Raw genomic sequence first — 17,500 nt, 5'->3', positions numbered from 1 at the left:
CTGTCCTTCTGTCTGTCTATTTCTCTGTGTCCATCTGTCTGATTATCTATGTTGCTATATACATAAATGTCTATCCGTTTGTCTCTCTCTCGTCCTTCTGTCTGTCTATTTCTCTATGTCCATCTGTCTGATTATCTATGTTGCTATATACATAAATGTCTATCCGTTGTCTCTCTCTCTGTCCTTCTGTCTGTCTATTTCTCTGTGTCCATCTGTCTGATTATCTATGTTGCTATATACATAAATGTCTATCTGTTTGTCTCTCTGTCCTTCTGTCTGTCTATTTCTCTGTGTCCATCTGTCTGATTATCTATGTTGCTATATACATAAATGTCTATCCGTTTGTCTCTCTCTGTCCTTCTGTCTGTCACCCGCCATAACTAAGGTGTTCTGCGTCTCATAAAGCACCAGTAATATCAGTGTTGGTGCGCCATTACTCACACCGGCTTGTGCTTTCTTCCCTACAGGAATTGCTCCCTAAATCTGGGAAAAAAACCCACAAGATGAGCTATTAATATTCAACTAATATTGGTGGGGAAGAATGGTGGGGAGGGTTGTGGTGGTGGGGAAGGAGGAGTTGGTGGTGGGGAAGGAGGAGGTGTGTGGGGAATGTTGGGGTGGGTTTTTTGTCAATGTTGAATTGTTTTTCCATCTCTCCCCCTCTCCCCCTCTCTCCCCCCTCTCTCCCCCTCTCTCCCCTCCCTCTCCAACACTTTTAGCGTAAGTTCGTATACTAAGTTCTGCTCCAGGAGGGATGGTTGGTATTAAGCCTTCACAAACTTCAACGCTTTATTTACTTCGCACGCACGCACGCACGCACGCACGCACGCACGCACGCACGCACGCACGCACCATCAATAAGTCATTTAACCTCACCAACATCAAAGGCCCAACGCATCAATCGGTATTTCCACCTCCAAGACATCAATCAAGGTTTATAAAGGCTTTAGACCCTTGTGAGGCACTAAGAGGGTCAATTACTGTCCACAATAGTAGGTCAAATGGTTTAATGTCTCTACCATTATTAATATCTGCTCTCTTCTCTCCCCTTCCTCCCCAACCTCTCCTCCCCTTACCTCCCCCCCAACCCCTTCATTTCCCCACCACCACCACCACCTCACAGCCAAGGAAGCGCTGGGTGGACTCTGAGTGGTAGTGGTGGAGAGAGGGGGAGAAGAGAGGAAGTGAGATGAGGGGAGATCAACCTGTTACTTGGGAGGGGAGGTCACCTGTTGCGCCCCATTCCGCCTCTGCCCCACCCCGCCCTACCCCACCCCGCCCTACCCCAACCCGCCCTACCCCTGCCTTGCTCCACCCCGCCCTGCCCCACCCCGCGCCCTGCTCCACCCCGCCCCGCCTTGCCCCATCCCTTGCCCACACCCACCTTGCCCCACCCCGCCGTGCCCACCCCGCCTTGCCCCACCCCGCCCCACCCTGCCCCACCCCCGGCCTGCCCCACCCCATGTCTCCCACCCCGCCCTGCCCCACACCCCACCTTGCCCCACCCCGCCGTGCCCCACCCGCCGTGCCCCACCCGCCCTACCCCACCCCACCCTGCCCCCCACCCCGCCCTGCCCGCCCGCCCCACCGCCTACTCCCACCCCGCCCTGCCCACCCCGCCTTGCCCCAACCTCCCTGCCCCACCGCCCTGCCCCAACCCGCCCTGCCCCCACCCCGCCCTGCTCACCCCGCCCTACTCCACCCCAGCCCACCCCACCTTGCCCTTACCCTGCCCTGCCCCACCGCCCTGCCCCACCCGCCCTGCTCCACCTCGCCCTGCTCCACCCCGCCCAGCCTTGCCCCACCGCCCTACCCGCCCTGCCCCGCCTTGCCCCAACCCGCCCTGCCCACCCCGCCCTGCCCCAACCCGCCCTGCCCCAGCCCTGCCCCACCCCGCCCTGCCCCACCCCGCCCTGCCCCAACCCGCCCTGCCCCACCCGCCCTGCCCCGCCCCGCCTTGCCCCAACCCGCCCTGCCCCACCCGCCCTGCCCCAGCCCCTGCCCCAGCCCGCCCTGCCCCCCGCCCTGCCCCAAGCCGCCCTGCCCCACCCCGCCCTGCCCCACCCCCTGCCCCACCCTGCCCTGCCCCTACCCCCCTGCCCCACCCCGCCCTGCTCCCTCGCCCTGCCCACCGCCCGCCTTGCCCCACCCGCCTTGCCCCACCCCGCCCTACTCCACCCCGCCCTGCCCCGCCCCGCCTTGCCCCAACCCGCCCTGCCCCACCCCGCCCCCAACCGCCCTGCCCCACCCGCCCTGCCCCACCCGCCCTGCCCACCGCCCTGCCCCACCCCGCCCTGCTCCCTCGCCCTGCTCCACCCCGCCCTACTCCCACCCGCCCAGCCCTGCCCCCGCCGTGCCCCACCCGCCCTGCCCCACCCCCTGCTCCAGTGCCCCACCCAGCCTTGCCCCACCCCACCCAGCCCTGCCCCACCCCACCTACTCCATATTGTGTCTCCCATAACGTTAGGAGTAGTTGGGATTATAGCAGTTAATGCCTGAGCTTACCTGTACATTATTTACTATTATTATTATTATTATTATTATTATTATTATTATTATTATTATTATTATTATTATTACTATTATTATTATTATTATTATTATTACAACATTTACTACTAGTCATAAATCGTATATAAACAGCACAAGTGGGGGTAATCACCTTAGGGCAACAGGTGACAGGTGTTATAACATATGGTCGGGAAAACACAGTAACTCACCTATTCTCTTAACCAATAGCAGCGCGGCGTAGTATATGACGTCATAACCCACCTGACGTCACTCGTACATCTAACCCGTTATAGACACGCCTCCATCAACAAACCCCGATAACCTTTACAACTATACGGCTCTTGGGTTATATATAATTAAATACCATTCATTAAAATAGGGTAATATGTATAATTAAGGGGTTAGATAATTAGTTAGAGGTTAATTAAGGTCTTAGCGGGGTATGGCTCAGCTGTTGAGGAGTGTTGTTGACGCGGTGGTTCGGGGAAATCCCATTAAGTGGTCGGGGTTAATTGAATTACCTGTGTGAGTAACATCCTTCAGCATTCTACCCTATCCTACAGCATCCTACGTCATCTTATATTACAAAATATATCCTACGTGTCCTGAAAGATTATTGTATTATTCATGTGTCCCTCACGTCTATGTGTCTCTGAAGTATCTCTTAAGGTCTGGATTTATCTCATCAGTGTCCAAGATGTCTCACGGGCTAGTTAGGAGAACAGGTGTCCCACGGTCCAGAGCAGGTGTCCCACGGTCCAGAGCAGGTGTACAAAGGTCCCACGTGAAATGTTATTATGTGAATGTCCCTTGAGAACGACCATGAGAAATATACATACTGAGAACGGCCATGAGATGAATCTTTTATCGGTGTGTGTGTGTGTGTGTGTGTGTGTGTGTGTGTGTGTGTGTGTGTGTGTGTGTGTGTGTGTGTGTGTCATTCCCTTTCTCACCTCATTATTCATTTCTCTCTCTCTCTCTCTCTCTCTCCTCTCCCTCTCTCTCTCTCTCTCTCTCTCGTGCGCTTTAAGTAGCAACAGACCAGGTGGGCCAACATCACCCCCCCACCTCCCCTCCTCCCCCACCTACCTCTTCCCCTCACCTCCTCCCCCACCGACCTCTTCCCCTCCACCACCCCTCCCTCCCCAAGTACCTCTTCCCCTCACCTCCTCCCCCCCTACCTCTCCCCTCACCCTCCCTCCCCCACCTACCCCCCACCACTCTCCGGGCAGTGGGCCAAGTCCTAATATCTCGCCAGGGGATAAAAATTTCCTCCACCCAACACCTCGTCCCGATATCATTTCGTCCCTTATACAGAATCCACACTCCTATACACCTTCACCGTCTTCTATACGATACTATAACATATATGAGTTAGTTATACAATATATAATCAGTCAATATATTAGAGTTTTATAATAGTAAGTTATATTAAAACAATCTTTGTCTAATGTTTGTCTAGTTTTCAAGGCCAAAATATTAAGAAAAATCAATATGTCATTATCATCGTCTATTTTAATTCTCTTGTTACTAATTAATGGCGTAAGATAAACAGTTAGATATTGATGAGAAATATAATTAAAACTCTTGTGCTCACCAGGGATCGAACCTGGGACCTTCTGTGTGTTAGACAGATGTGATAACCACTACACCATGAGCACTTGGTGTAAGGCTCACCTGGTGACTCTTTTATCCGTAGTACTAATTCCAGGTCGTACAGACAGATAGATGGATAGATAGATAGATAGATAGATTTAGTAAACTACCCCCCCACACACACGTAAGTAACAACAAAGCATAATTGACTGAGTAACACTACCACATAGAGCTGAAGACGCATGTAAAAATCTCTATCCAGTGGCTCGAACCTGTGACCCCTCGATGACCTGTGACCTTGAACCAGATAGAACAAAGGTCAAGGTCACAAGATACAGTGTCCCTCCTGTTAACTGTCCAAACATGAACAGTACAGGTCTACTGGTTGTTAATGAGCAGTTTTTTATATTAATTAAACCAGATATAAAACTCGTGTGCTCACCAGGGATCGAACCTGGGACCTTCTGTGTGTTAGACAGATGTGATAACCACTACACCATGAGCACTTGGTGTAAGGCTCACCTGATTAGGACTTTGTTAAATATACTTATTGTGGGTTAGGTCAGGTCAGGTCAGGTCAGGTCAGTTCAGATCAGGTCAGGTCAGGTCAGGTTAGGTTAGAAGGAGGGAGTAAGTGAGAGTGAGTGAAAGGATTAGAAAATGAGAGAATGAGCAAGAGAGTTTAAGTAATTTAACTTGGTACAAACTTCCCACCAATAATTTGTTCATCTATTTCCACCTATGTAATTTTCTGAACAAATTATTTATATATAACTTTAGAAAATAGTTATTCTATATACCTACATATTGAAAGTACATATAAATTTATATATATATATTCTGGATCACCTGAAATTAGACACCCCAGCTTATTTCACGTCAAGATTAAGTTAGGCTGGGATAGGTTAGATTAGATAAGGTTAGGTTAGGTTAGATTAGATTAGGTTAGGTTAGGTTAGATTAGATTAGGTTAGGTTAGGTTAAGTTAGGTTGGGTTAGGTTAGGCTAGGTTAGGTTAGGTTGGGTTAGGGTATAATCTCAGAAACTGTCCATCATTCTCACACGTGACCCTCGTGGCCTCGAACACAGGCCAAGGTTTGAGGCACTCAGCTGGGTTGAGAAAAATTACCAATTTCATTATTTTCGCCTCAATAGTTTCTGGTTATTGGGGCGAATAAGATCTGATAAGACGATTCTTTTATACCTTTCATGGCTGACCGGTGGCTCTTGCACACTCATGAGGTCTTGGGTTCGAGTCCTTGGAGTTGGAGCTTGAAGTATAACGTGTTGGTAATTTTATTGTTATGGGTTGAATTTATAAGTGTGTGATGTAACTATATAATGAGAGAGAGAGAGAGAGAGAGAGTCCTTTACTACACAAACACAAAAAAAATCCTAAAACCCCCACAAAAAAAAATCTCCTACAACACCCAAGAGAAACACTTACTGTTCCCAATTACACAACAAGAAACACAACTACATCACCCAGCAGGAAAATAATGTTACTTTTCCCCCAAAAAACTAGAAATCGAAGAATAATTATCCCCCAAATTTACAAATGGTGGGGAAACTATATATTTTAGGGAGTATTTCAAGTATTGTCTGGTATTTCCCGTCTTGGCTCAGCTGAAGACTTGTTTAAACCGGTGTGGTGGTGTGGGGGGTGGTAGTGTGGTTGGTGTGGTGGTGGTGGTAGGGAGTGGGGGAGGTGGGGAGGTGGTAGTGTGTGGTGGTGGTAGGGGTGGGAGGTGGTGTAGGTGGTGGTGGTGGTAGGGGTGGGGGGTAGGGTGAGGTGGTGGGAGAAGGTAGTAGTAGTGGTAGTAGTGGTAGTAGTGGTAGTAGTAGTAGTATCATGCAACAGTTAGTCTCCACCTTGCAACAGATAGTGAAACCATTCAACCGGTATTAAGGACCATGCAACATACACACGTACCCACGCCCTTGCAACACGTACCTACAGCCTACAACACGTACCCACACCCTGCAACACGTACCCACACGATGAAACATACCATTACCTTCTGCAACTACCCATTACCACAAGGGCTTTAATGACCAGGTAGTTAATGAGACAGGTAATTAGTACTCATGGCACATGTCATTAACTAGGTCATTAACACAGGGTCACCAGGATGTTGCAAGTTAGCAATAAAACTCACTCAAATTATACGCCACTTTCACGCACATCTTTCTCTCACATCTCTCTCTCACTTCACATCTTTCTCTCACATCTCTCTTGGTCACATCTTTCTCTCACTCCACATCTCTCTCTCACTTCACATCTTTCTCTCACATCTCTCTCTCACTTCACATCTTTCTCTCACCTCTCTCTCTCACTTCACACTTTTGTCTCCCCTTCCCTCACCCCTAATCTTCTCTCCCCTACCTGATCTGATCAAAGAATCACCTTCGTCAGAATTTTCTCACAAGTTTAGCCTCTTCTCTCTCTCTCTCTCTCTCTCTCTCTCTCTCTCTCTCTGGCCGGTGTTCATCAGGAGGTACACTCACCCCGCCAGATTCTTGTCACCCTTACCAACCCTCTGCCCTATTGATTCACGATGGGGAGAGGGAGGAGAGGAGGGAGGAGAGAGGGAGGAGAGGGAGGAGAGAGGAGAGATGAGGTGGTTGGAGGGGTGAGGGGATGAAGGTGAGGGAGGAGATGGTGACCAAGACGGATGGGTATGGAAGGTGAGGAAGGAGGATAGAAGGGGAGGAAGAGGATGGAGGAAGAGGAGGCAATGAAAGAGGAGAGGAGGTAAAGTGAACTGACCCTTCCTCCCCCTCCTCCTCCTCCTCTCCTCACCTCCCTCTCCTTCACCAACACAACAAAGCAATATTCGATGACCTGTCTGGTACCTCTTCTGCAGTAGTCGTCGATGGAGCTAAATTTGGTCCTTCTCTGCCGTCTTGTCGCGGTCGGGTCGTGCTAATTTGGGTCGTCTGGAAGTCCGCGTTATTTTTTTTTGGGGGAGTCGTGTTGAGGTCTAACTTATTTTGTCGTGTGTGAGTGTTTGTAATGGTTGTTGTGTCGTAGATATTTGGGGGGGTCACTGCCAGGATCACACACCATAACACAACACCATAACACCACCCACAACACCATAGCACGACCCACAACACATAACACCACCCACAACACCATAACACCACCCATAACACCATAACACAACCCACAACACCATAACACAACCCACAACACCATAACACCACCCACAAACACCATAACACCACCCACAACACCATAACACAACCCATAACACCATAACACCACCCACAACACCATAACACCACCATACCATAACACAACCCACAACACCATAACACCACCCACAACACCACCCACAACACCATAACACACCCATAACACTCATAACACAAACAGCACCATAACACAACACCATAACACCACACAACACCATAACACACCCACAACACCATAACACAACACCATAACACAAATACCACAGCACAATAACACAACACCATAACACACCACAACACCAGCATCACACAACACCATAACACAACACCATAACACCACCCACAACACCACATAACACCACCCACAACACCATAACACAACACCATAACACCACCACAACACCATAACACAACCTTACAACACCATAACACAACACCATAACACCACCCACAACACCATAACACAACCCACAGCACCATAACACAACACCATAACACACCACAAATACCATAGCACGACCCACAACACCATAACACAACACCATAACACCACCCACAACACCATAACACAACCACAACACCATAACACAACACCATAACACCACCCACAACACCATAACACAACCCACAGCACCATAACACAACACCATAACACAACCTACAACACCACATAACACAACACAGCACAATAACACAACACCATAACACAACCCACAACACCATAGCACGACCACAACACCATAACACAACACCATAACACCACCCACAACACCATAACACAACCCAACACCACATAACACAACACCATAACACCACCCACAACACCACATAACACAACACAACACCATAACACAATACCATAACAGCACAACCACAACACCATAACACAACCCACAGCACAATAACACAACACCATAACACAACCCACAACACCATAGCACGACCCACAACACCATAACACAACACCATAACACCACCCACAACACCATAACACCACCCACAACACCATAACACAACACCATAAACCACCCACAACACCACTAACACAACCCACAACACCATAACAACACCATAACACCACCCACAACACCATAACACCACCCATAACACCATAACACGACCCACAACACAACACAACCCATTAATGACAGGTAGAAACACAGGTATAGTATGATGTATTTAGTTATGTATATGTTATTAGAGTTAATTATTACCGTATACCTGATTAATTACAGGTGATAATGTTACCTGGTTAATTAAAATTGATTATTTAGGTATTATTATTATTAGTCTATTATTATTATCATTAGCATTATTATTCCTAAATATCGTACTGAAGCACCATCCACCTGTGAGCTAATTAGCACCTGTTGTATATTGCTCATTAACTGCACTTTTACGGACAGACACGCACAGAAGTAACGGCAAAAAGTGTGTTAATTATAAGGCAGACAAGACAGACAGACAGACAGACAGACAGACAGACAGAGAGAGAGAGAGAGAGAGAGAGAGACTAACCTGTCTACCAATAAGGTAATTAGGTTATGTCTAAATATGTCATTAATACGTTTTTAACAGGTGAGTCAGGTAGTGATTAGCAGAATAACCAATGATTAGATTTTTAACTCCAATCGTATTTATCTTCCTGTTTATTGTGGAAACAACTAATTACCTCATGGGACCTAATTAGTAAATGGATGTAATTCTAATATCTTAAATTAACCCATAAGAGTTAATTAGTATCTAAATATAGCTCACTAATATTCATTCTAATACCTCCCTTTGAGTTAATTAATATTAACTATATATAACTCATCTATATCGATCGTCAGTATAATTATGTTAAGAATTAATTATTTTTATACATTCTCAAATTCATTTCTGACTTAATTACTGGTATAGAAAAATATATAATTAATTCCGGGTTTTTTTTTATAATGTGTAGTAATTATAGGAGGAATTAACTATAAAACTAAGGGATATATTTCTACTATAGTCACTCCAAAAAAGTATCTGTACCAGGGGTGATCGATGTGTTGCAGAATGAACGATATGACTCCTCTTGTCTGGGTAGGGGTGTCAAAATACTTCGTTCGTTGTGTCATATTTTATCGACTCAATTTAGTATAGATAGATTTTTTCAGTGGCTCTCTCTCTCTCTCTCTCTCTCTCTCATCTACACTACCCCTCCCTCACTTCCCCACCTCTACCTCCCTCCCTTCCTCTCTCTCTCTTTCCTCCCTCCCTTTTTTCCCTCTCACACAACCTCCTTCCGTGTGTGTGTGTGTGTGTATGTGTGTGCGTGTGTGTGTGTGTGTGTGTGTGTGTGTGTTTGTGTGTGTGGTGTGTACATATGTGAGTATGAGTGTATATGTGTGTATGAATGTCTGTATACACAACAACACACCCAATCATCCACCACACACACACACACACACACACACACACACACACACACACACACACACACACACAACCTTCACTATGCAGGACCGGCAGGTAGGGAGGTCCCTTGCTCAACTCAGGTGTGCCCTACCTGTGCTGAAGGCCACCAAGGTGAGTCCATTACTGACGCTAGCCACTAACACACCTGGAGATTCTAAAGGCTGAAAGGTGATGCAAGGTAAACCGTAGTTGAATATCTTATGAGGAGGGTGGTTTAGTGTGGTGGTTTAAGGTGGTGGTTTATGTGATGGTGGTTTAAGGTGGTAATGGTGATGGTTTAAGTGATGGTGGTTTAAGGTGGTAATGGTGATGGTTTAAGGTGATGGTGGTAATGGTGATGGTTTAAGGTGATGGTGGTGGTTTAAGGTAATGGTGGTAGTTAGATGGTGGTGGTTTGGGACTTCATCAATGGGGAAGAAAGGTGTAAGGCTTCACAGACAGACAGACAGACAGACAGACAGACAGACAGACAGACAGGCTGACAATAACTAGCTGACAGCAAAATACCTCGACGCAGTGATAGATTTCCAATATGGCAGATCCTGGTCCCCGGGTGAGAGAGAGAGAGAGAGAGAGAGAGAGAGAGAGAGAGAGAGAGAGAGAGCACTTTACTCAACCCATCCCCTTACACACACACACACACACACACCCTTCAGATAGACGTAGAAAAATAGATTCCGTCTATTCAACTCACAATCTATCTCAGCGAATCATATAAAAATAGATTAATTCCCATCTACGTCAACTGTCATTCATTCTCACTCAAATAGACAGATGTGTAGCCGAGTCTTTGATGACGGAGAAAAATGTTTGGAAAGATGGAAGAAGTGTGTGTGTGTGTGTGTGTGTGTGTGTGTGTGTGTGTGTGTGTGTGTGTGTGTGTGTGTGTGGGAGGAGGAGGAAAGGGAAAAGAAGGGAAGGGAGAGGAGGAAGGTAGAAGGATCTTTAAGTCACCTTCAATTATTCTTATAAAACGTGACTCTCTCTCTCTCTCTCTCTCCGTATCCTCCACCAGACACCTTCCCCTGATCATCTAAACCGCCTCTCACCTGAGCAGGTAACCGAACTCTTATTGTTAGTGGTTAGATCTGTCTCCCCCACTACCTGTGCCAGTAACACCTGTCTCTCCCACTACCTGTGCCAGTATCACCTGTCTCTCCCACTACCTGTGCCAGTATCACCTGTCTCTCCCACTACCTGTGCCAGTATCACCTTCTCCAGTCGACAGGTACCACAACACTAGCTTAGGCACCCAAGTTTATTTCACCTGAAGATTAGACAAACTAGATTTACCTAATCTTTCACAAACACACAATCACCACACACACACACACACACACACACACACACACACACACACACACAGTACTGTGGATGACTGCACTGTGGGGTTTCAGTTGACAACACCGCACCAGACTACTATCGCTACAAGGCACCCTGGACAGGCTACAGGCATGGACTACGGAGAACAAGGTCACCATCAACCACACCAAAACCGTAGTCATGCACATCACGCTGCCACCACTCCAGTGCAAGCCCCAGCAGTCACAGTGGGTGCCCATCCTCTCCAGTTAGTGCAGTCTGCCAAACTCCTGTGTAACTATAGACAACAAACTTGACTGGAGGCCCATGTAAATAACACAGTCAGGCAGCCTCGTACCGTCTCTACAGTACATGCTATGAAGACTTAGGTCACTTGGGACACCCACGCCAGAGCTGAGGACCATCTACAACGCCTTTATTCTCCCCAAACTAACGCATGCGTCACCAGCCTGGTCGTCTTCTCAACTCCACCCAACAACGTCAGCTAGAGAAGGTACAGAAAAGGGCCTGCAGAATCATGCTCGGCGCAGAATACTCCGGCTACACCAACGCTCTTCCACCCTGGAAATGCCATCCTCAGTGACCTCCACCACCAAGCACTGGAAAGGTTTGCCGTGGACTACTGCACCACCCTCGCCACCTCCCTGCCCCCACTACAACAAAATTCAGCCCATTAGAGCCCGCACCGATAGATATAAGAACAGCACCATCCCATCTATTGTTAAAATAATAAACAACTCCTGATTTATGTACTGTACAGCCCTGTAAATGTATTCAATGCATATTATATCATTATGTCTAAATCTAATGTAAGTTTGTATATTTTAAGCCACCGGCTGCAACTCTATTAATAAACCGTTTATTATTATTATTACACACACACACACACACCACACACACACACACACACACCAATATGCAACACTGTTTATTTACCAAACTTAACCCAACCTCCCCAACACGTAATTAAGCCAACATAAACTATTATTTCATAGACGTATTAACTATTGTATTAAAGAAATGTAATTAAGGTCATTCAATGTATTAATAATATTTCTCGTTAACGGAGTATAATTATGTGTTTGTTGTTTGTTCAGCATTTTACAGCTTATATACACTACCGCTATGAAACACAACCCGGATATATGTACACCATTATAATCAGACTATTTCAGGGTTCCGTAGTCAAGAATCTCATGTAATGTTTTTTTTTTCTCTTAATTGTGTTTTGTCCGTGTGTGTGTGTGTGTGTGTGTGTGTGTGTGTGTGTGTTGGTCGGGGATATGAGAGTGGGGTGGGGGTAGGTGGAGGGTAGTGTAGAGAGGCAGGAGGGGTAGGAGGGTGGAGGGTGGGTAGCTCACTCACGGCTGATATCCATGGCACGGCATCCACCCGAAAACCTTGGATACAGAGACGGTCCATGGGTTCGTCTGTCTGTCTGTCGGTCTGTCGGTCTGTTGGTCTGTCTGTCGGTCTGTCTGTCTGTCTGTCTGTCTAATAACTTCCTTCTACGTATCGTACCTGAATGAAACTTTGTAGGTTGTTGATCTCAGGTATAAAGATGTCACAAGGTCAAGTTCTCTACAGGTACAACACGTGTTCCATACTGTACTGTTTATATTACCACGATGACCACCACCACCACCACCACCCTGACCCTCCCCACCACCCTGACCCTCCCCCACCACCCTGACCTCCCACCCCCCACTCAAGATAACAGGACCAATCAGACGTGCACCACCTAGGGCCTTCCTCCTCCTCCTCCTCCTCCTCCCCAATACCTCCTGCCTCATTTCAACTCCTCCTCATGCCTCCCCTCTTCCTCCTCTCTCATGCCTCCCTCCTCCTCCTCTCATGCCTCCTCCCTCCTCCCCCATGCCTCCCCTCCTCCTCCCTCTCATGCCTCCCTCCTCCTCCTCCTCTCATGCCTCCCTCCTCCTCTCTCATGCCTCCCTCCCTCTCTCATGCCTCCCTCCTCCTCCTCTCTCTGCCTCCCTCCTCCTCCTCTCTCATGCCTCCTCCTCCCTCCCTCTCTCATGCCTGCCACGTTAAAGCTGCCATCCTGAAGGACTCTGCTCCCATAGGGGTATCCTCCCTCCTACGTCAACACAGTTAGGACATTCTGCTTCACTGACTCTGACAATATCAACACCACCTTAGGACTCCTTCTAACAGGGATATCCTACAAGAATCCTTCAGTGACCCAGAATATTTTAATACTGTTATCCTGTAGGACTTCTTCTAACAAGGATATCCTTTAATATGGCTTCAGAACGTAAACATTGATATTGTGAAGAACTGCTCGACCTTAGGAGTGTGTGTGTGTGTGTGTGTGTGTGTGTGTGTGTGTGTGTGTGTGTGTGTGTGTGTGTGTACGTGCATTCATGAGTCCTTTCCTCTTATCTGTGACTCTCTCTCTCTCTCTCTCTCTCTCTCTCACACATGCCCTATCTCACATCAGGGGACGAGTCAGGAAGGCGTCACCTGGGAAGGAGGAACAATACCTACAGTACGTCTCTCACACCAAGAGACATTGTTTACGCCTCTCTCACCAAGAGACATTGTTTACGTCTCTCTCACACCAAGAGACATTGTTTACGTCTCACACACCGCCTTGGTCAGGTTCTCAGGTGTTACAGTTGAGACAGAGAGACAGACAGACAGGCACACAGTTAGACAGACACAGACAGAGAGACAGACAGACACACAGTTAGACAGACAGACACACAGTTAGACAGACAGACAGACACAAACAAACAAACACACACACACACAGAAAGACACCCAAATAGACAGACAGACAGACATAAAAACAGACAGAGAGAGAGTGTGTGTGTGTGGAGGAGGCAGTATTGGCACAGCTCAGTCAGTATTCAAAACAACTAGCCCGTAAAAATGTCAACACATACCTATTGTGGGTGACGGCAATCACACCTGTACCTGCCTCTCTAACTCACATACAGAGTACCATCAGTGTACCATCAGAGTGTACCATCAGAGTCGCCATCAGAGTGTACCATCAGAGTGTACCATCAGAGTACCATCAGAGTGTGTACCATCAGAGTGTACCATCAGAGTGTACCATTAGAGTGTACCATCAGAGTGTGTACCATCGGTGTGGCCATCAAGAGTACCATTAGAGTGTACCATCAGAGTGTACCATCAAGTGTACCATCAGAGTGTACCATCAGAGTGTGTACCATCAGTGTGTGATAGTACCATTAAGTGTATCATCAGAGTGTACCATCAGTGTACCATCAGTGTACCATCAGAGTACCATCAGTGTACCATCAAGTGTACCATCAGGTGTACCATCAGGTGTACCATCATACGTGTACCATCATACAGTGTACCATCAGAGTGTACCATCAGAGTACCATAGAGTGTATCATCAGAGTGTACCATCAGAGTGCACCATCAGAGTATCCATCAGAGTGTACCATCAGAGTACCATTAGAGTGTATCATCAGATATGTACCATCAGAGTGCACCATCAGAGTGTACCACAGAGTGTACCATCAGAGTGTACCATCAGAGTGTACCATCAGAGTGTACCATCAGAATTGGACCATCAGAGTGTGTACCATCAAGTGTACCATCAGATGTGCCTCTCAGAGTGTACCATCAGAGTGTACCATCATACAGTGTACCATCAGAGTGTACCATCAGAGTGTACCATCATACAGTGTACCATCAGAGTGTACCATCAGAGTGTACCATCAGAGTGTACCATCATACAGTGTACCATCAAGTGTACCATCAGAGTGTACCATCATAGATGTACCATCAGTGTACCATTAGGTGTACCATCAGAGTGTACCATCAGAGTGTACCATCAGAGTGTACCATCATACAGTGTACCATCAGAGTGTACCATCATACAGTGTACCATCAGAGTGTACCATCAGAGTGTACCATCAGAGTGTACCATCAGAGTGTACCATCAGGTGTACCATCATACAGTACCATCAGAGTGTACCATAAAGTGTACCATCAGTGTGTGTACCATCAGTGTGTGTGTACCATCAGAGTGTACCCAAGTGTACCATCATACAGTGTACCATCAGAGTGTACCATCAGAGTGTACCATCATAGTGTGCCATCAGAGTGCCATCATACAGTGTACCATCAGAGTGTACCATCAGAGTGTGCCATCAGAGTGTACCATCAGAGTGTACCATAAGAGTGTACTATCAGAGTGTACCATCAGAGTGTACCATCAGAGTGTACCATAAAGTTACCATCATACAGTGTACCATCAGAGTGTACCATCAGGAGTGTACCATCAGAGTGTACCATCAAGTGTACCATCAGAGTGTACCATCATACAGTGTACCATCAGAGTGTACCATCATACAGTGTACCATTAGAGTGTGCCCATCAGGTGTACCATCAGAGTGTACCATCAGAGTGTACCATAGAGTGTACCATCAGAGTGTACCATCAGAGTGTACCATCAGAGTTACCATAAGAGTGTACCATCATACAGTGTACCATCAGTGTGTGTACCATCAGAGTGTACCAGAGTGTACCATCAGGTGTACCATCAGAGTGTACCATCATACAGTGTACCATCAGAGGTGTACCATCAGAGTGTACCATAAGAGTGTACCATCAGTGTGTACCATCAGTGTGTACCATCAGAGTGTACCATCAGAGTGTACCATAAGAGTGTACCATCAGTGTGTGTCCATCAGTGTGTGTACCATCAGGTGTACCATCAGAGTGTACCATCAGAGTGTGACCATCAGTGTGTGTACCATCAATGTGTGCCATCAAAGTGACCATCAGAGTGCACCATCAGGTGTACCAACAGAGTGTACCATCAGAGTGTACCATCAGAGTGTACCATAAGAGTGTACCATCAGTGTGTGTACCATCGTGTGTGTACATCAGAGTGTACCATCAGAGTGTACCATAGAGTGTACCATCAGTGTGTGTACCATCAGTGTGTGTACCATCAGAGTGTACCATCAGAGTGCACCATCAGAGTGTACCATCAGAGTGTACCATAGAGTGTACCATAAGAGTGTGTACCATCAGTGTGTGTACCATCAGGTGTACCATCATACAGTGTACCATCAGAGTGTACCATCATACAGTGTACCATCAGAGTGTACCATCAGAGTGTACCATAAGTGTACCATCAGTGTGTGTACCATCAGTGTGTGTACCATCAGAGTGTACCATCATACAGTGTACCATCAGTGTACCATCATACAGTGTACCATCAGAGTGTGCCATCATACAGTGTACATCAGAGTGTACCATCATACAGTGTCCATCAGACACTGTACCATCAGAGTGTACCAAAGTGTACCATCAGTGTGTACCATCAGTGTGTGTACCATCAGAGTGTACCATCATACAGTGTACCATCAGAGTGTACCATCAGAGTGTACCATCAGAGTGTACCATCATACAGTGTACCATCAGGGTACCATCATACAGTGTACCATCAGAGTGTACCATCAGAGTGTACCATCATACAGTGTACCATCAGTGTACCATCATACAGTGTACCATCAGAGTGTACCATCATACAGTGTACCATCAGAGTGTACCATCATACAGTGCCATCAGACACTGTACCATCGGACACTGTACCATCAGAGTGTACCATCATACAGTGTACCATCAGACACTGTACCATCAGAGTGTACCATCAATGAATCCCATACAGATCAGAGCATCTTAAGAACATCACAGCATCCTACATCACCTCCCTCTAGCCAGACCAGACCTCACCTGGGCACCAAAGGAACGCTAATTAAACAGATCCTTCCCCAGGTAATTAGCGTAACACCTTCCCATAATGAGGTGATTCGTAGAGTGGCAGCCACTTAATTACGTCATTTAATAGAATAAACAACATCTTAGGGAACCAATGATTGTTAATTGAGAAGTTACAGGTGTTAAAGTATTGATGGACAGGTGTGATGACACATGTTACCTGTTGATGTCGCAGGTATTGATGGATGACGCAGGTTAATTGTACCCTGTCAGGTGTGTGTGTGTGTGTGTGTGTGTGTGTGTGTGTGTGTGTGTGTGTGTGTGTGTGACGTCATAATAAGAGGCATGGTGTGAAGTTATTGTAGTTATTTTCATAGAAATATCATGAGACTCACTTCCTCCCCCCTCCCGTTTCCTGTTCTCTCCTTTCCCCTCCCCCTCCCCGGTTCCTGTTCTCTCCTTCACTCCCCCCCACTTCAACGAGGCTCTATTCCCAGTATGTCACTATAAAGGTCAGCTTGGATGTTATTGTCTTAACAAAATTTTTCATTAACCGGAGGAGGAGGACGGGGAGAGGAGAGGAAGAGGTGAAGGAGTGAGGGACGAGAAAAATATATATGAGAGAGAAGGAAGGAAGGAGAATTTGTGTGAATGACTGTATGCCCTCTCTCTCTCTCTCTCTCTTCTCTCT

General features: G+C 46.9%; 1 protein-coding gene and 2 non-coding genes across 4 annotated transcripts in view; all 3 read right to left on the bottom strand.

Moving 5' to 3' along the window:
• LOC121865989 overlaps positions 1-17,500 on the bottom strand; it is a 49,837-nt gene that overhangs the window by 11,795 nt on the left and 20,542 nt on the right. The gene's annotated exons all lie outside the window — the stretch shown is intronic.
• On the bottom strand, positions 4,100-4,172 carry Trnav-aac. Its single transcript has one exon. It is a non-coding gene; the product is annotated as a tRNA-Val (tRNA).
• Positions 4,541-4,613, bottom strand: Trnav-aac. Its single transcript has one exon. It is a non-coding gene; the product is annotated as a tRNA-Val (tRNA).

The sequence above is a fragment of the Homarus americanus genome, unplaced genomic scaffold (genome assembly GCF_018991925.1).
Source record: "Homarus americanus isolate GMGI-L3 unplaced genomic scaffold, GMGI_Hamer_2.0 scaffold37585, whole genome shotgun sequence".
Taxonomy (NCBI): domain Eukaryota; kingdom Metazoa; phylum Arthropoda; class Malacostraca; order Decapoda; family Nephropidae; genus Homarus; species Homarus americanus.
This window is presented reverse-complemented; position numbering and strand designations above follow the sequence as displayed.